Raw genomic sequence first — 21835 nt, 5'->3', positions numbered from 1 at the left:
GTGGTATCATGTAGAGTAGAAGACAGGATCATGTTGTCAGCTAGCTCCTAATGAATTAAATCAGTGGTATCATGTACAGTAGAAGACATGAGTATGTTGTCAGGCAGTTCCTGGCAAATTAAATCAGTGGTATCAATTACAGTAGAAGACAGTAGTATGTTGTCAGCAAGTTCCTGGTGAATTAAATCAGTGGTATGATGTACAGTAGAAGACAGGAGCATGTTGTCAGTCAACTCCTGGTGAATTAAATCAGTGGTATGATGTACAGTAGAAGACAGGAGCATGTTGTCAGTCAACTCCTGGTGAATTAAATCAGTGGTATCATGTACAGTAGAAGAGAGGAGCATGTTGTCAGCCAGCTCCTGGTGAGTTAAATCAGTGGTATCATGTACAGTAGAAGACAGGAGCACGTTGTCAGCCAGTTCCTGGTGAATTAAATCAGTGGGATAATGTACAGTAGAAGACAGGAGCATGTTGTCAGCCAGCTCCTGGTGAATTAAATGAATGGTATCATGTACAGTAGAAGACAGGAGTATGTGTTCAGCCAGTTTCTGGTGAATTAAATCAGTGGTATCATATACAGTAGAAGACAGGAGTATGTTGTCAGCTAGCTCCTGGTGAATTAAATCAGTGGTATCATGTACAGTAGAAGACAGGAGTATGTTGTCAACCAGTTTCTGGTGAATTAAATCAGTGGTATCATGTACAGTAGAATACATGAGTATGTTGTCAGCAAGTTCCTGGTCCATTACATGTCCTTTTACACCTACATCAAGACTTATGAACCTGTTATTTCCCCTTAAAAAAAAAAGATAGAAAAAAAAAGGAGAAAGAAAAATGTGTTGCTCCGTGTTAGCAAAACTGTAAATATGTATAAGGCAGAGCAGTGAAGTAGCAATAATTATATTGCAAGTTTAGGGAAGTGTTGAAGTGTGAGATATTCTTTGTGGGATTTATACTAATAAGGATGCAGTGCTGTTTTGGCAAAAGGAAAAAAGAACAGCATTAATAAAATATCAATGCCAAGAGGATGCAAATCTGCTTTGTCTACAGCAGTAGTATGTAGAGCAGGACATGCTGTTGTCATAATGACTAGGACCCTAGGGAGTCTTACTACAGATGGCAGCTGTGGCTGAGCCTTGAACACTCTTTTAAATGCAGCTATCTACACAGCTTTGCTTATCTTCATCAGACACTTCTAAGTGTAACAGGAGGTGTGTCCGTATGTATCCTTTCTCTATAGATATAGGAATGAAACTACTGATAGGGAGGAAAGTCTACTGAAATGACAAGAAGTCCTGCTGATATATTGCAATAAATGAGTTCATTTACTTCCATACTGTCACACAGCACCAAAAAGAGGGCTTGGTCAAGAGGATATGCTCAGCAGCAATAGTGCAGCACAGTGATAGAAGTGCAGCAAGTAAACCAATGGGACTCTCTGCTTCAGTATGCTGCTGCAGATCAGTGCTGCTTTACCAGCAATCCATTCATAGCCAGATATGATGATGACACAGGTCTCAGCATAAAAACAGCAATGCTTTATAGACTGTTTCTTTTTCTGGCATTTTGTTTGCCTAAAAGAGATCAAAGAATGTTGAGGATTTTCTGCTCAGTTGAAAATTTTAAGAGAAGGCAATACTGTATTTTTGATTATGCATCCCTCTTGCAACTTTTAGAAAAGGCTTTTAGACTTGGGGGGGGGGGGGTCATTAATGCTTACATATTTATCTGTTAACCATAAATAGCAAATTATCTGTGAATGAGGAATAATGGTTTTATTAGTTAAATGCAGGATGTTCTAACAAACCTTCATGGCATAAAATGAAACGCATCTAAAAGATGAGTGCAATATTTATACAGTACAAATGCTAATGGTTGTGATGGGAACTTAAAAGGACATTCCAGAAAAAATTGGAATCCACATGGATGCATTTCAGTTTTAAACAGAATAATTTTTGTAATATACATGTATTAGCAACAATCCTTCTAACAAGAGTTATAGCTTTTCAAAAGTGTATTTAAGTATGCACCGTGCACCAGCATTTTAAACACATCATTTGCTCAGAGAGCTTAACATGCTTGTACCATCTAGTAATGACTAAACTTGTTAATTGCTGACAATATACAAGCCCCACTGTTGCTCTGAGCAGCTGTAGTATTTACAGTGTTGTTGCACTGAGAATATCTAGCTATGCTTCACATGCACGTGCAGAGACAAAATGTTAACACTAAGGACTCTATTTAATAAGCTCCGTAAGGAGCTTGATGGCCCCTGTTTCTGGCGAGTCTTCAGACTCGCCAGAAACAGCAGTTATGAATCAGCAATCACAAAGACCGCTGCTCCATAACCTGTCCTCCTGCTCTGAGCAGGCGGACAGACATCGCCACAATACAACCCGATCGAATACGATCGGGTTGATTGACATCCCCCTGCTGGTGGCCCATTGCTCGTGAGGCTGCAGGGGCAGCGTTGCAAGTGAGCTGCTGGTGCAATGCTGAATATGACGAGCGTATAGCTTGCCATATTCAGCGAGGTCTGGCGGACCTGATCCGCACTGTCGGATCAGGTCCGCCAGACCTTGATAAATATGCCCCAAAAACAGTTATAACTTTTTCTAGAAGCATTTGTCTATAAATGTACATTGTAAGGGGCCGATTTATTAAGGCCCATATTCAGCTGCTGTTCCTTAACTCGTCCGCCACCTCTGAGGCGGCAGACAGCAATCTGCCCGATCAGATACGATCCGGTTGATTGACACCCCCTGCTGGCATCCAAACTGCAGGGGGCAGCATCGCACAAGCATTTCACTAGAAATGCTTCTGCAATGATAAATGCCGACAATGTATGCTGTCGGAATTTATCGATGTGCGGCGGACATAATCCACTACATCGGATAATGCCCGTCCGCACATTTTTAAATCAGCCCCTAAATATGTTTCTATTATAAGGTGTAATTCATCTATATGCATTTAAATTTTGACCGGAACATCCCTTTAAGTTTGAATGTTGGACTCATATGTAAAAATCTAAATCTAAGATCCCCTTCCAGATTATGGAACAAGTGACTTTTTTTAAACCTGCCATGAGTACAATATGCACATTAACCTGCAGACAGAACACTGCGCTGCCTTATATTTACCCATGTACGTAGCGGGTATCATTTAAGCCATCATTTTATGCAGAGTAGAACTATTTCTTTCATTTTGCTTAATGCATAACTGCAGTTTTACTAATCCTATTCTTGATATATTGGCCCACTGGAATTGCTTTTTTCACTGCTGGGTTTGTAGGTCTTGCTTAGCAAAGCTCTAAAACATATCCTGAATTATTAAACAACTGTTGAGGGAGAAAGAGAACAACAAGAAACAAGCTAATGTAATTCCCATAACCTGACTGTCTATGCGCTTAACTCCTTAGCTGCTAGGTTGGGCTGGAACACAAAACATAGCTCTCACTGTCAGATAAATATAAAACAATAAATGAAAACTGTAGTACCAGGCTTACATTATATTTAATGAACAAAAAAAAGAAAAACAGATTTTGGTGCACTATTAACTCCTAAAATGTTATTTATATTATTATAAACTATGCAGATGTAAATAACTGCCCACTTTAGGAAGTTAACCCTTTCTCACCATTAGGACATTCTATGATGTCCTAACTGTGCTGGGCTTTAGCGATGTTAGGACAGCATAGAACTTCCTACTCGTTTGGCTGTCCTGAAGCCATAACCGCTTTGTAAATGGGATTGTGAGCTGGAGGGCGTGCCTAGCGTCATGCGCACTCCTCCCATCATTTAAATCACATAATCGCATGAACAATCATGTGATTTCAATTTTTACTTTACAGTTCCTATATAGACAAATAAGTCATGGCAGGAAAGGGTTAAGCAATGGCTATTATGTATCACAGTATCAATAACAGCAGGCAAAGTGGCAAGTGTTTAAAGGGAAATGAAACCCAAAATTATACTTTCATGATTCAGATAGAGCATACATTTTTAACAACTTTACAATTTACTTCTAATGTCTCATTTGCTTAATTTTCTTGGTATTCTTTGTTAAAAAAGACTATCTAGATAGGCTCAGGTGCTTGGAGATAGCTCATTGGTGACTAAACTTCTATGCCAGTTTTACTTTGCTTACAAATGTGTTCAGATCAATCCCAGGAGTGCATTGCTGCTCCTTCAATAAAAAATACCAAGAGAAGTAATCAAAATGCATTACAGAAGTAAATTGTAAAGTTGTTTAAAAATATATAATCTATCTAAATCAAGAAAGAAACATGTTGGATTTCATGTCTATATTATATTTGATTTGAATTCATTTTCGTCTTACATACGTTTGGTGTTTTATTTGCTGAAAAGAAGGTGTCTTCATCTAACACTGTTGTATTCTGCTATCAGTGAGTAAAATTTGATAATGGAAGAAAATTGGAAAATGATTAACAATTGTATGTTCTAGCGGAATCATGAAAGAAAATGATGGGGTCGATCCGATATAAATCGTTGCCCGCAAAAGTCGGCGACGCCAATATTTGCGCGGATTTGGTATCCTATATACGGCGTAACCTAGAAGTTACGCGCGTATATTTCTGCCGTCGCCCGTAGTTTTTTGGGCCATAGGCAGGTATACCAAACCCGCGCAGTTTGGTATCCAATATGCAGCGTAAGGACTTACGTGGCGAAAATGGAGAAAACTTACTCCATTTTCACCTCGCCACAAAAAGCAGCCGTAAGAAGCCTTACGCTGACTATTGGAGCCCCGTAACTCCCTAAACTAACTAGAAAATAAACCTAACACCTAACGCATGCGCAATGTCTATCTCCCTGTCAACCGCAATCTGCTAAAATAAACCTAACACCTAACGCATGCGCAATGTCTATCTCCCTGTCAACCGCGACCCCCCCCCCCCCGAAATCCCTAATAAAGTTATTACCCCCTAAACCGCCGCTCCCGGACCCCGCCGCCATCTACATAAACTAACCCCCTACTGTGAGCCTCTAAAACCGCCGCCATCTACCTTATCTATCCCCTAATCTGACCCCTTACACCGCCGCCACCTATATAAAAATTATTAACCCCTAATGTAAGCCCCTTACACCGCCGCCATCTCTATTAAAATGATTAACCCCTAATTTAATCTACCTACCCCGCCGCCAGCTATATTATCTATATTAACCCTAAGTATATTATAGTTAATATAGGTATTACATTATATATATTAACTATATTAACCCTAATTATATTAGGGTTAATATAGTTAATATAGTTACTATAGTATTTATATTAACTATATTAACTCTATCTAACCCTAACTAAATTTATATTAAATTAATCTAATTCATTTATAAACTAAAATATTCCTATTTAAATCTAAATACTTACCTATAAAATAAACCCTAAGATAGCTACAATATAATTAATAATTACATTGTAGCTATGTTAGGGTTAATATTTATTTTACAGGTAAATTGTTAATTATTTTAACTAGGTATAATAGATATTAAATAGTTATTAACTATTTAATATCTACCTAGTTAAAATAATTACCCAATTACCTGTAAAATAAATCCTAACCTAAGTTACAAATACACCTACACTATCAATAAATTTAATAAACTACAAACATCTATCTAAAAATACAATTAAATTAACTAAACTAAATTACAAAAAAAAACAAACACTAAATTACAAAAAATAAAAAAAAGATTTCAAGATATTTAAGCTAATTACACCTATTCTAAGCCCCCTAATAAAATAATAAACCCCCAAAATAAAAAAAATTCCCTGCCCTATTCTAAATTCAACAAATTTCAAAGCTCTTTACCTTACCAGCCCTTAAAAGGGCCTTTTGTGGGGCATGCCCCAAAGAATTCAGCTCTTTTGCATACAACAAATACAATACCCCCCCCCATTACAACCCACCACCCACATACCCCTATTCTAAACCCACCCAAACCCCCCTTAAAAAAGCCTAACACTACCCCCCTGAAGATCTCCCTACCTTGTCTTCACCACACCGGGCCGAACTCCTGATCCGATCCGGGCGATGTCTTCCTCCAAGCGGCAAAGAAGAATTCTTCCTCCGGCGATGTCATCCTCCAAGCGGCAAAGAAGAATTCTTCCTCCGGCGACGTCTTCCTCCAAGCGGCAGCAAAGTCTTCATTCTTCCGGCGGCATCTTCAATCTTCTTTCTTCGCTCCGCCGCCGCGGAGCATCCATCCCGGCCGACTGCTGAACTTGGAATGAGGTACCTTTAAATGACGTCATCCAAGATGGCGTCCGCCGAATTCCGATTGGCTGATAGGATTCTATCAGCCAATCGGAATTAAGTTAGAAAAATCTGATTGGCTGATTCAATCAGCCAATCAGATTCAAGTTCAATCCGATGGGCTGATCCAATCAGCCAATCAGATTGAGCCCGCATTCTATTGGCTGATCGGAACAGCCAATAGAATGCGAGCTCAATCTGATTGGCTGATTGGATCAGCCAATCGGATTGAACTTGAATCTGATTGGCTGATTCAATCAGCCAATCAGATTTTTTTAACTTAATTCCGATTGGCTGATAGAATCCTATCAGCCAATCGGAATTCGGCGGACGCCATCTTGGATGACGTCATTTAAAGGTACCTCATTCCAAGTTCAGCAGTCGGCCGGGATGGATGCTCCGCGGCGGCGGAGCGAAGAAAGAAGATTGAAGATGCCGCCGGAAGAATGAAGACTTTGCTGCCGCTTGGAGGAAGACGTCGCCGGAGGAAGAATTCTTCTTTGCCGCTTGGAAGATGACATCGCCGGAGGAAGAATTCTTCTTTGCCGCTTGGAGGAAGACATCGCCCGGATCGGATCAGGAGTTCGGCCCGGTGTGGTGAAGACAAGGTAGGGAGATCTTCAGGGGGGTAGTGTTAGGCTTTTTTAAGGGGGGTTTGGGTGGGTTTAGAATAGGGGTATGTGGGTGGTGGGTTGTAATGGGGGGGGGGTATTGTATTTGTTGTTTGCAAAAGAGCTGAATTCTTTGGGGCATGCCCCACAAAAGGCCCTTTTAAGGGCTGGTAAGGTAAAGAGCTTTGAAATTTGTTGAATTTAGAATAGGGCAGGGAATTTTTTTTATTTTGGGGGTTTATTATTTTATTAGGGGGCTTAGAATAGGTGTAATTAGCTTAAATATCTTGTAATCTTTTTTTTATTTTTTTGTAATTTAGTGTTTGATTTTTTTTGTAATTTAGTTTAGTTAATTTAATTGTATTTTTAGATAGATGTTTGTAGTTTATTAAATTTATTGATAGTGTAGGTGTATTTGTAACTTAGGTTAGGATTTATTTTACAGGTAATTGGGTAATTATTTTAACTAGGTAGATATTAAATAGTTAATAACTATTTAATATCTATTATACCTAGTTAAAATAATTAACAATTTACCTGTAAAATAAATATTAACCCTAACATAGCTACAATGTAATTATTAATTATATTGTAGCTATCTTAGGGTTTATTTTATAGGTAAGTATTTAGATTTAAATAGGAATATTTTAGTTTATAAATGAATTAGATTAATTTAATATAAATTTAGTTAGGGTTAGATAGAGTTAATATAGTTAATATAAATACTATAGTAACTATATTAACTATATTAACCCTAATATAATTAGGGTTAATATAGTTAATATATATAATGTAATACCTATATTAACTATAATATACTTAGGGTTAATATAGATAATATAGCTGGCGGCGGGGTAGGTAGATTAAATTAGGGGTTAATCATTTTAATAGAGATGGCGGCGGTGTAAGGGGCTTACATTAGGGGTTAATAATTTTTATATAGATGGCGGCGGTGTTAGGGGCTCACTTTAGGGGGTTATAGATATAATATAGCTGGCGGCGGGGTACGGGAGCGGCGGTTTAGGGGTTAATAACTTTATTAGGTTGCGGCGGGGTAAAGGAGCGGCGGTTTAGGGGTTAATAGCTTTTTTATTGTTAGGCTAGTGAGGGGGGATAGCGGATAGAGGGTTAGACAGTGCGGGCTATGTTAGGGAGGCGTGTTAGACAGTGCGGGCTATGTTAGGGAGGCGTGTTAGACAGTGCGGGTGTTTTAAACTTTAGTCAGGTTTTATAGGCGCCGGCAGTTTCTAACGTGCCGCAAGTCACTGGCGACGCCAGAAATTTGTACTTACGCAGATTTCTGGACATCGCTGGTTTGTGAGACTTACGGCACGTTAGCATCTGACGGCGACCTATATGGGATGGCTCGAGTTGCGAGCTGAAACTGCGGGCGACGCCGGTTCCCTCGCTTGCGCCGCAAACTGCGATCGATATCGGATCGCGCCCGTTGTGTTTTATGTCCATTTACCTTCCTAAAGGGGATAGATATTGACTTTCGAATAGGTTTTAATACATAAGTAAAAGTTACATTTTAGGAGTTAAAAGTGCACCAAAATCTACTCTTCTTTGTCAAAAGTTTTAGATCCCAATTCTCTAAAGCTCTCTGGTCTGGTTAGACTATTTAAAGGGATATGAACCCCATTTTTTCCTGATTCAGATAAAGCATGCAATTTTAAGCAACTTTCTAATACATTTTTTTTGTTCTCTTGGTATCCTTATATTCAGCACCCTGGGTAGCCACCAATCAGCAAAACTAGACCAGTTCCTAAGCTTACACTCCTTCTTTTCAAATAAAAATACCAAGAGAACGAAGACAATTTGATAATAGGAGTAAATTAGAATGTTGCCTAAAACTGCATGCTCTGTCTGAATCATGAATGAAATTTTTTGGGGTTTAGTGTCCCTTTAGGAAAACTCATCAGTACTTTATAAATGAATACTATATCTATATCTATAACTACGTATATCAGCATTGCTAGTAGAGGCAACTTTTCTTTTTGTTACTCAGAAAATGAAATAAGAGTTGTTGGAACTTGTCTCTTTTTTTCATAAGAAAAGGTTACATTAAAGCAGTTTGTATTCTTGATTTTAAAAGCAGCAGGCAGTGTATATTTGTTCAGTACTGGTCCTACTGGCTAATAGAAACAACCCCCAGAATTCGATTGGTGGACAGTTACATGCATACAAATAATAGGTTTTGTTTTTCTGTAGTACAGGATTATTAATTTCATAAAACAAACAAAATATAAAATACCTTTTGCAGATGCAATAATAAATACATAATATTGACATATTTTTAATATACCACAAACTAATGATTTTGTTCTCCAAGCTATTACATTTAAAATATACCCTGGATTCTGGAAAACTTACACTGGTGGGTTAAATATCAGAAATTACTTCTAATCCTTGGTGTATGGCACAAAGCAAAAGACAAGTCAAGAAAAAAAAGCATTGTCAGTACTTGAATTAAATTAAAGCAGAACCAAACCAAGATGTGTAATCAAGCTTACAACTCAGGGTGGCAGAGCAAGATGTTTAATTTTATGCTTCCTGCTTTTTGTAAAACTCTGTATTTCTGATGCATACTGTCATGTGGATAGCAAGAAAGACCTTAGAATGAGTAGTAATTGCAGAAAAAAGGCAACCTGAGTCTACCACTTGTTATCAGATCAAAGTCATATGCAAATGTACGTCAGAAACATTAGTTCTAAAGGGGAGTGAAACAGGGAGACACAAATTCAAAGTAGCAGAACAGAATAATGCAATTTTCTATTGAGACCTGGTGCCTAATAAAATTAAAACTATGGGGTCTTCATAGTTTTTGAAAGGCTACAATATAAATGTTTTTGGAATGACTGCAGCAGTAGTATTGCTAAAGGTAAAAATAAAATGATATGAGGCTATAGCACAAGATGGACTTCATGGGACTTAACCAGATTTAACCCTCATCTTAGACACTGACCCAAGGCAAGGTGTCTGTAAGCATAGCCTGTAATCAAATAAATAGCACATAAGCCATCATTCAAGTGAGAGATAATTACCATGTCATTCTTAGCCACTTACTCATATCACATCATCATTATTGCAACACCCTTCTCAATGGTTTACTCTCAACAGACTATTTCCATTGTCCCAAATGCTTCCACTTGGCTTGTCAATGGCACCTACTCTTTCTCAACTTCTGCTTCTCTATGCCCTGGCTTCCACTATACTCCAGGAACAAATTCATCATATTAAACTTAACCTACAAATCCCTCTACAATCACATACCCCATCATATCTCAGACCTTTTCTCTAAATACCTAACCACCTCATTAGCACTGCTTTTTACTCATACTTCAGCCTCTCTGTTCCAACTCTCATCTTTAGGACTTCATTAAGACCACATAAATCCTGTAAAGCTATATTCTTCTGATTGTCGAACACTCTCTGAATATTCAATGTTTTGAATCTTCTCTTTAAAGGGACAGTCAAGTCCAAAAAAAACCTTTCACGATTCAGATAGGGCATGTCATATTAAACAACTTTCCAATTTACTTTTATCACCAATTTTGCTTTGTTCTTTTGGTATTCTTAGTTGAAAGCTAAACCTAGGAGGTTCATATGCTAATTTCTTAGACCTTGAAGACGGCCTCTAATCTAAATGCATTATGATAGTTTTTCACCACTAGAGGGCATTAGTTAATGTGTTTCATATAAATAAAATTGAGCTCATGCATGTGAATTTACCATGGAGACAGCTCTGATTGGCTAAAATGCAAGTCTGTCAAAAGAACTGAAATAAGGGGGCAGTCTGCTGAAGCTTAGATACAAGGTAAATACAGAGGTAAAACATATGTAATTATAGCTGTGTTGGTTATGCAAAACTGGGGAATTTGTAATTAAGGGATTATCTATCTTTTTAAACAACAAAAATTCTGGTGTTGACTGTCCACTTAAAGCTAAATCTTCACAGACGCCTTCTACATTAACTTATATGTTAATCATCAAAGACCAATTTTCCAAACTGTAAACCTTGTAAAACTGTAAGCCTGTTACATTATTACCTCTAATGTATCTCCAATCCCCTGTTCGCACCCTGTCTTCTTTGTTCATACTACACCTTATATAGCTGAGGAACGTGTTGCACATTGCAAATAAATATAATAACAATAAAAGTAATAATTTAATTCAATAGTCAGAAAACAGTTTTACAGCCTGAAGTTACTCACAAGTGATCTGTGGCACCTCAAAAAGAAGAATAGGTGTAGACAGAAATAAAAAAAATAAAGACAATCACACATATTTCTCAGTACAACCTAGTTTTTCTGCTAAGTGCCTCACAAATTGATTCCAATCCATTTGAAAACCTATTAGAAGCTTTTCAAATAGACAAAAGCAGTAAAAACACTCCCCATAATTAACATAAGCCCTATTTTATAACAGTATTTAAATTAATCAGAAAACACTTTTTTTAATGATTTTTGAACGTTTCTAAAAATATTTAAAAATCCTTTATTCCTGCTTTGAGAAGCATTGTGTGGATTTTCTCACCTTCTTTTTTTGTATGGTAATTTCACATACTATTAATAATATGGCTAGATTACAAGTGAAACGCAATCTATAGCGCAGGGTGTGCTATATTTATCATGACCCTGTGCTAAGAATAGCACACAATCTGGTATCACAAGTGAATGGTAAAAAAAAGGTTTACCAGAAAATCTTAATGTGCATAACCTTTTTAGTATTTCCTATATATTTAATGGATAACACAGGTTGAGCTATTCTTGTTCATATTACAAGTGAGGAGAATGAGATATGTTGTGCTCCAACACAAAAACAAAAAACGGGCCAAAGTCTCTTAGCGTAACCATGGAGTCCTCAAGTTAGCATTCCCCAAGGATATTCACTGCCAGCCTCTTTATCAGTTTAGTTAGCATGCCCCCTGGATATTCACTGCCAGCCTCTTGATCGGTTTAGTTAGCATGCGCCCTGGATATTCACTGCCAGCCTCTTTATCAGTTTAATTAGCATGCCCCCTGGATATTCACTGCCAGCCTCTTGATCGGTTTAGTTAGCATGCGCCCTGGATATTCACTGCCAGCCTCTTGATCGGTTTAGTTAGCATGCGCCCTGGATATTCACTGCCAGCCTCTTTATCAGTTTAGTTAGCATGCCCCCTGGATATTCACTGCCAGCCTCTTGATCGGTTTAGTTAGCATGCGCCCTGGATATTCACTGCCAGCCTCTTGATCAGTTTAGTTAGCATGTCCCCAAGGATATTCACTGCCAGCCTCTTTATCAGTTTAGTTAGCATGCCCCCTGGATATTCACTGCCAGCCTCTTGATCAGTTTAGTTAGCATGCCCCCTGGATATTCACTGCCAGCCTCTTGATCAGTTTAGTTAGCATGCCCCCTGGATATTCACTGCTAGCCTCTTGATCAGTTTAGTTAGCATGCCCCCTGGATATTCACTGCCAGCCTCTTGATCAGTTTAGTTAGCATGCCCCCTGGATATTCACTGCCAGCCTCTTGATCAGTTTAGTTAGCATGCCCCCTGGTTATTCACTGCCAGCCTCTTGATCAGTTTAGTTAGCATGCCCCCTGGATATTCACTGCCAGCTTCTTGATCAGTTTAGTTAGCATGCCCCCTGGATATTCACTGCCAGCCTCTTGATCAGTTTAGTTAGCATTCCCCCTGGATATTCACTGCCAGCCTCTTGATCAGTTTAGTTAGCATGCACCCTGGATATTCACTGCCAGCCTCTTGATCAGTTTAGTTAGCATGCCCCCTGGATATTCACTGCCAGCCTCTTGATCAGTTTAGTTAGCATGCCCCCTGGTTATTCACTGCCAGCCTCTTGATCAGTTTAGTTAGCATGTCCCCTGGATATTCACTGCCAGCCTCTTGATCAGTTTAGTTAGCATGCCCCCTGGTTATTCACTGCCAGCCTCTTGATCAGTTTAGTTAGCATGCCCCCAGGATATTCACTGCCAGCTTCTTGATCAGTTTAGTTAGCATGCCCCCTGGTTATTCACTGCCAGCCTCTTGATCAGTTTAGTTAGCATGCCCCCTGGATATTCACTGCCAGCCTCTTGATCAGATTAGTTAGCATGCCCCCTGGATATTCACTGCCAGCCTCTTGATCAGTTTAGTTAGCATGCCCCCTGGATATTCACTGCCAGCCTCTTGATCAGATTAGTTAGCATGCACCCTGGATATTCACTGCCAGCCTCTTGATCAGTTTAGTTAGCATGTCCCCTGGATATTCACTGCCAGCCTCTTGATCAGTTTAGTTAGCATGCCCCCTGGATATTCACTGCCAGCCTCTTGATCAGTTTAGTTAGCATGCCCCCTGGATATTCACTGCCTGCCTCTTGATTAGTTTAGTTAGCATGCCCCCTGGATATTCACTGCCAGCTTCTTGATCAGTTTAGTTAGCATGCCCCCTGGATATTCACTGCCAGCCTCTTGATCAGTTTAGTTAGCATGCGCCCTGGATATTCACTGCCAGCCTCTTTATCAGTTTAGTTAGCATGCGCCCTGGATATTCACTGCCAGCCTCTTGATCACTTTAGTTAGCATGCCCCCTGGTTATTCACTGCCAGCCTCTTGATCAGTTTAGTTAGCATGCCCCCTGGATATTCACTGCCAGCCTCTTTATCAGTTTAGTTAGCATGCCCCCTGGAAATTCACTGCCAGCTTCTTGATCAGTTTAGCGCGGCTGCTGCCTCACTCTGGTAAACATTTCTTTTTGGAAGGAATCATTCATTTTTTGTCCATGCACATCTCTAGTTTAAAATGGAATTTTTTTGTCATGTCATCTATATAATTCATCTACACAATTCAAATGTATTTACTCTATGATAAAAAAAAATCATAGCATAGAAAAGTAAACATCACCCAAGCTTGGATACAATATTTTCATGTGGAATTTCTGAAGGTTTAGAAACATGGGCATAGATAGTTTGCGCTGAAGAAAGAGAAATGTGCTACTCCAATGCATAATATCCTTCTTCTGCTGAATCTACTTGCTTCCATTTATACTTTTTACAATTCCTTTTTCTGGATGATAATATTGATGTTTATATTTAATATATCTGGTGTAGTGTGTTTATCGTATTTTTATATCTTGTTTTGGACAAAAATTTTGTTTCAGATATTTAAGAAAATCAATTTCCATGAATATTTGTTTTTCATTTGTTCGCGGCCAGGGCTCTTGCAAGAAGAGGATTGTGTTAGCGTGCTCTCCAGCACATTATGGTAAGTATTTAACACATTTCATCAGTATTTTTTGTTTTCTTTAATGTTAGTTGGTGTATTTTGGGAAAATTAAAATCCCATTTTCATGACAGATGTGCATTCTTCCGAAAACGAATGCACATGTCTAATATCTTGTGATAATATCATGTATTTTGGATCAATAGTGAAATTATATTTTCTAATAAAATACATTTGCACAAATATATATATATATATATATATATATATATATATATATATATATATATATATATATATATATATATATATATATATATATATATATATATAGGGAAGTGTGCTACTTTGGGTCTTCTGTTTTCTTTTGCTACTTTTTAATTATATATGTCTTACCTGCAATAACCCTGCAATAATTGTTTTATCTACAGCTAGGGTAGAAAATTCCTCTCTAGCTTTATAACCTTAAAGGGACACTGAACCCAATTTTTTTCTCAGATAGAGCATGCTATTTTAAGCAACTTTCTAATTTAATCAATTTTTCTTCGTTCTCTTGCTATCTTTATTTAAAAAAAAGAATGCATCTAAGCTTTGTTTGGTTCAGTACTCTGGACAGCACTTTTTATTGATGGATGAATTTATCCACCAATAATCAAGAACAACCCAGGTTGTTCACCAAAAATGGGCCGGGATCTAAACTTACATTCTTGAATTTCAAATAAAGATACCAAGAGAATGAAGAAAATTTGATAATAGGAGAAAATTAGAAAGTTGCTTAAAATGTCATGCTCTATCTGAATCACAAAAGAAAAAATGTGGGTTCAGTGTCCCTTCAATCTTCTATGTGCCTGATCCACCATAAAATGATTTTAAAGGGACATTAAGCCCAATTTTTTTCTTTCTTGATTCAGATAGAGAATACAATTTTAAACAACTTTCTAGTTTACTTCTATTATCTAATTTGCTTCATTCTCTTGATATTCTTTCCTGAAAAGCATATCTAGATAGGCTCAGTAGCTTCTGATTGGTGGCTGCACATAGATGCCTCGTTTGATTGGCTCACCCATGTGCAGTGCTATATCTTTAACTAAGGATATCTAAAGAATGAAGCAAATTAGATAATAGAAGTAAATTGGAATGTTGTTTAAAATTGTATTCTCTGTCTGAATAATAAAAGAAAAATTTTAGGTTTAATGTCCCTTTAAATACCTTTTTCTTACTCACTGTTTTTCACCAGTTATATAATTTTAAGTTCGTATTTACCCTGACCCCCCAAAAAATCCTTTATTCAACATTTCTGACTCTCTATTTTCTCCACAGTTATTACACAGAACAATAGTCCCAACAAGTTTCCAGATTTCGTATAAAGTGTAAGCTTAAATAATTTGTATGACTGACTTATTCCTATCCCTTCAATTTGAGATTAAGACCCCTTGTTCTTGTGTTGCCATTTTAATGAAAAATACTTATAGCCTCAGCTCTAATTAAGCCCCTTAACATTCTGGAAGGTTTCTATCATTATCACCTCTTTCCCTTATCTACGTATTTAGATCATAGAGTCTTTCTTTGAACGTTTTACATTTTAGATCATGAGCTATTTTAGTAGCCTTTCTTTGGACAGTTTCTTTATATCTTTCTGAAGATATGGCTTCCAGAACTGTATACAATATTAAAAAGAAATCATAACTAGTGATCTGTAAAGTGGCATAAGAGTCTTACTATTCTTGCTGCAAATAAATTTACTTATACTACCAAACATTTTACTGGCTTTACTTGCTGCAATATTGCATGGTTTACTACATTCCAAATCATCTGACATATTATTTCCAACTCTTGTTCCTCTTGTGTTACAGTCAGAAAAGTATCATTGAGACAATAACCTTTGAATTGTTTTTGTAAAATTTTGCACTTAACCTGGTATTTACCTGCTTAATGTGCTATCTCATCTCACTTGTCCTGAAAACAAGCCCAATTTATTAAAGGGACACTGTACTCAAAATTTTTCTTTCGTGATTCACATAGAGCATGCATTTTTAAGCAACTTTCTAATTTACTCCTATTATCAAATTTTCTTCATTCTCTTGGTATGTTTATTTGAAAAGCAAGAATGTAAGTTTAGATGACGGCCCATTTTTGGTGAACAACCTGGGTTGTCCTTGCTGATTGGTCAGCACCAATAAACAAGTGCTGTCCATGGTCCTGAAGCAAACATCTGCTGGCTCCTTAGCTGAGATGCCTTCTTTTTCAAATAAAGATAGCAAGAGAATGAATTAAAATTGATAATAGAAGTAAATTAGAAAGTTGCTTAAAATTGCATGCTCTATCTGAATCATGAAAGAAAAAATTTGGGTTCAGTGTCCCTTTAAGCAGTGAGTGCAGCTTCAGGCCAGAGTGTTGCAGGCATAGAGTGGTCAACTGCAGCTTAGCCTCTCGAAGGACAAGTGTGGAGGTGTTAAATCATCTTGGTCAGGATCGACCAGGATGATTGACAAGCTCTGCTCTCATGCAATAGGTTTTTCAAGAAGCTGATGCTGTTTGTTTGCCCTGATGCCATGATGATGGTGTTCTGTATGATTTTTGTTTTACATTTTTTTCCCTTCAAAATGTTTTAAATTTGTTATCTGTTGTCAGTAATGCCTCTTCTCTCTTTAATTTGCTTATTTTCCAATCACAAATGGAGATTTATAATTTAAACAAAGACTCCACACCTGTTGTTAATGTTATTAAAGTGGATTTGTGGTATAAATAAGTTTTGGTTCATGAATGTCAGTAATTCAGCTCTTTTGGAGAATAATTTGATCTTGAGAAATGCAGGTGGAGCTTTTTTTAAGCATTATAGCTGAATAATAAAATGGATGTTAATAAAGTTTTATTATAATAAAATATTTATGCATCGTTTGAGTGGGAGTTCTTTATGGAACTCTATGTGGAGGAATAAAATGCTTATAATAATGCAGGTATATCACCATTGGGAGAGTTATTTCCCTTTAGAATGTGTATAATCCTAAGATTTAACAGAGCCCTATAAACGAAATTTCCCTTTACATAAAAAAAAAACTGCCTGGGGTTTAGCAAGTCCTTTTAGCTGTAAGATTTCATAAGATAAGATATCCCTCAAAGGGCTAGATTGCTAGTGGTGCACTGTCTAACGCAAGTGATATTGGGTTTATCGCACCTGTTTGAGTGCATTGGAAGGAGTGCGCATATTACAGGTTAAAAGTAAATTTATGCTTGTCGGGCTAGAGCATCTAAAGAGCTTGGGTTAACTTTTACATTAGACAAAAAAGTGGAAACAAATACTTAAAAAATGCATTTAAAAGTACAGGTACAATCATAATAACACTGTGTGATACAAAATATTAATTAAAGTATTGCAAAAATAGTTATAAGGGCTCAAAGATATGTGGTACCAGGAGTTAGAAAAAAAAGGACTGCAAATGTATTTAACATAGAGATACATACATACTTATGTTTAAATATGTATAAGAATATATAATATAATATAATATATATATATATATATATATATATATATATATATATATATATATATATATATATATATATATATATATATATATATATATATATATATATATATATATCCAGGTAAGATCAGCACTCTTGCATATCTTCTTTAGAGTATGAGCCATAGATTAAATTCAGATCCACAAAAGACTCTTCTCTCCATTTAATGAATTTTTAAACATTTATTGGTTCCAGCGTTTTGGCCCCAGCTTGGGCCTTTGTCAAGGTAACAAAACACGAATACTCACACAATACTTATACCCTGCTAGACCACACCCCACTCATTCAGGTGATATTCACAGGCCCTCTATAGGTAGAATCTGAGTGCTGCTGATTTAGCTGCTCCCTGGATTTTTCCAACTCACTACCTTGAAAATAAAATTTAGTATATTAATACATTAGTGAATTTGGCATTGATACATCACTCAGAAAAAAAAATGTCAAATGATCAGATTAAAGTGATAACTAATAATTCATAAACTATTGGTTATTAACCCTTTCACTTGTGGACTATGGATCCCTATTTCTTATCTAATCATATAATCTCATTTAAAGAGTTCTAATCTCTCCTATATATAAAAAGCAAGATAGAGATAAGTATGTATTCAGACCCCTGGGATATACTGTGTCAAGCTCGGAAATCCATCTTGCTTCTCTTTGTAATAGAAGTTTCTTTCTATCACTATCACTTCCTCTTTACAGACGTAGTACTCAATCTATTGGACAACACCTGAGACTTGACACTGGATGCCCCTTTTCTTGGAAGTGTTTAGCTACTGGTCGATCCGACTCCCCTTTCTCCAATGCTTGTTTAATGCTGGGACTGTGTACTGCCATTCTTTCCTTTAGCATACACTCAGTTTTGCCAATATACATATCCCCACATTGGCATTTAATCAAATAGACAACATATTTGTATTCATAATTTAGTGACTGTTTTATGTGATATATATTTATATATATGTGTATATATATGTGTTTGTGTATATGTATGTGTTTTAGTGTGTGTATATATTTATATATGTGTGTGTGTATATATGTGTTTGTGTATATGTATGTATGTATGTATGTATGTATGTGTTTTAGTGTGTGTATATATTTATATATATGTGTGTATATATGTGTTTGTCTATATGTATGTATGTATGTGTTTTAGTGTGTATATATTTATATATATATGTGTGTATATATGTGTTTGTCTATATGTATGTATGTATGTATGTGTTTTAGTGTGTATATATTTATATATATATGTGTGTATATATGTGTTTGTGTATATGTATGTATGTGTTTTAGTGTGTGTATATATTTATATATATATATATGTGTGTATATATGTGTTTGCGTATATGTATGTATGTGTTTTAGTGTGGGTATATATTTATATATAAGTCGAAGAGTGGAAGTGGCACACACCATCCGTTGCAGCCACTTGATGCACTGCTGGGTGAATTAATATTAACAGTAGAAGTTAAACAACACCTGGCTACAGTGTAACCGGCTTACCAAGAAACAGGCAACACAGGATGAGATGAAAAAAGCCCTTATAAGCTCAAAGCAATTAAACAAATAGGGCTTCCTATGCTTTGGAAGGGGTGCTGTTCAAATGAGGGAGGCCCTGCCACAGAATTTGTGCTGGTGAGTCTAGTAACACCTCTGGCTGCTGATAAATAATGAAAATGGCTGACTGTGATGGTGTCAACATTTAAAAGGGCTTATCTACAGACCAGAAATGAATGTCAGGCTATCAGCTTTGCAAGATCACCAGTGTTACCATAATCTGCAATATCTCCAATTCCCTACATTTTAATAAAGGTGTTCCATAAAACAATGAGTGAAAAATGAGTAAGTAAATAAAGACTTTTTATACTTTTAGCTTAAAGGGACATTATACACTTGTTCTTTCTTTGCATAAATGTTTTGTAGATGATCTATTTATATAGCCCATAAAGTTCTTGTTTTTTTTTAATAAAATGTATAGTTTTGGTTATTTTTAAATAACATTGCTCTGATTTTCAGACTCCTAACCAAGCCCCAAAGTTTTAGGAGAATACCGACGTATACCTACTCCAGCTTGCTTCTGTTTGTGTAAAGGGTTTTTTCATATGCAAAGGAAGGGGGAGGAGGCAGTGTCTGATATTTCCCACTTGCAGTGGTGTTCCAGTAACCTTTTAAACAGGGCTAAACTGGAAGCTTCTAAATAAGTTTTTAAAAGGTTTTATACTGGATTTTTAGATCATTATCTGTGCATAGTATTCTTTATAGTAGTATCTATTACATGCAGTTATATGAAAATTGGTTTATACTGTCCCTTTAAAGGGTCCTAGTGCTATCTTTATATATTCAAATAAAAATTGTAAGAACATTCTTAAGAAAAATCAGATTTTAGTGAATAATTATTCCTTTAAATTTGATCTATTTCCTCTTGAAATTATTTTAACATTTTTACAAAAAGTAAGGTTGTTTTCATATATCCTAATCATCAAGGACAGACTTTTTTATTTTTGGTTGAAAATGTTAGATTTCTTCTGCACCACTGATACCTGCTCAGCTAACATAAATATAGAGGTAAAGTATATGAGTCTATTATTGTAAGGGGCATACATAGCCAGTGTTAGTTGGTCTTATTTTTTCTCAGTAGTACATGTCCTATGGGGGTATTTAACTTGATGTATATGCCAGGTATCCTTGTTTTTTTCATTTGTAAGCAATATTTACCATAAATGTACAATCAATAGAGTCCTGGGATAATCATCTGCCCACAAAGCAGAATTCAGCAATAATGTACTGTTTCACAATGCACACACACAAGCAGTTATTGTTCACTGGCTGCAGCATACTAGTGTTTAGACTTTTTTTGTAAATTAAGAGTTTGAGCAAATTTTAATATGTTTTACTAATGTAGCTTATAAATAATTTAGCATTGAATGACATATTATAAAATGACTAGATAATATGTCTAAAAGTAAACAATGGTATAAATATGTTGTGGGACTTTTAGTAACCCTCTATCTTCTATATTTCTTACCATATTTCTATCATTTTTTTTCCTTCAAGTCTGTCTTTTATATCCCCCAGTTCTAGTTTTCCTGTCTTTATATCTGTCTCCTGATTTATTTGTTCCATAGCTTTTAATTATTTATACAGTAGCTGGGTTACATTTTCAGGCTGAGTCTCTTTGTTCAGGGGTGGGGACGATTAAACTTAAGTAGAGTTAAACCAAGCTGTGGAGAGGTTTGAAATACATGCAGAGTAGACGTCTGGATGATTGGCCAATTGTTTCTGGGTTGTTTTCATGCTATCCTTCTAACTCTTGCTTTCTCTCCCATGTTTCATTTAGATAATACCCTTCACTTTCCCAGAGGTGTGTGATTATGATGGGTTGGGAGTTCTCTAATCCATTACTACCTCAAGCTTCCCAATAACAGAAAATCCTATTTTCCAGGGATTGCCCTGGTACCACCAAACTCTGTCTGCTTCACACTTGTTGCCAAACCGCATCTTGGGTCTGCTCAATGCCAGTGGGACACTGCTCACAAGTCTCACCTTGTCATTGAAAGCCTTCTTTGAATATTGGTAGATATGACTAAGATTGAAAACTTTCTAAGGAGCAGGGCATGTTTTTCCTGTATTTATTTATTATTCACCTTTACAGTGCTACAAAATCTGTTGTCACATTACAAATAATAATAATAGGCCTCTAGCCTGCCTAACCATTTTTTCTTTATTTTTCAAAGTTATAGATAAATGTAGGTCATCTCATGTAGGTGCCCATTCCTCTATCAGGACTAAAGCTCTTTAATTTCCATATTTTTCTGTTTCGTTTTTTTCTTTAAAGCAGTTTTCAGAACTTGATTATAAACAGATAGATAAGAGAGTGGTGTAAAAAAAGGAAGCATTAAACAAAGTCAGACAATATAAAGAGAAAGGAGTGAAGGGAGAGATGGAAGAATAAATGGAAGAAAGAAAGAAATTAAACATTAAAAGAGGCCATTAGAATAACTGGCTAAAGAGAAATTATATGGAGAGAGCGGTAAAGTGATGGAGAGAGCGGTAAAGTGATGGAGAGAGCGGTAAAGTGATGGAGAGAGCGGTAAAGTGATGGAGAGAAGGAAAGTGATGAAGAGAAAGTAAAAGCTATGGAGAGATAGTGAAAGAGATGGAGAGAGGGAAAGAGATGGAGAGAGGGAAGCGAGCTAACCCAACACTGCGCTA

This window comes from Bombina bombina, chromosome 8, assembly GCF_027579735.1.
Source record: "Bombina bombina isolate aBomBom1 chromosome 8, aBomBom1.pri, whole genome shotgun sequence".
In the NCBI taxonomy this organism is placed as follows: domain Eukaryota; kingdom Metazoa; phylum Chordata; class Amphibia; order Anura; family Bombinatoridae; genus Bombina; species Bombina bombina.
This window is presented reverse-complemented; position numbering follows the sequence as displayed.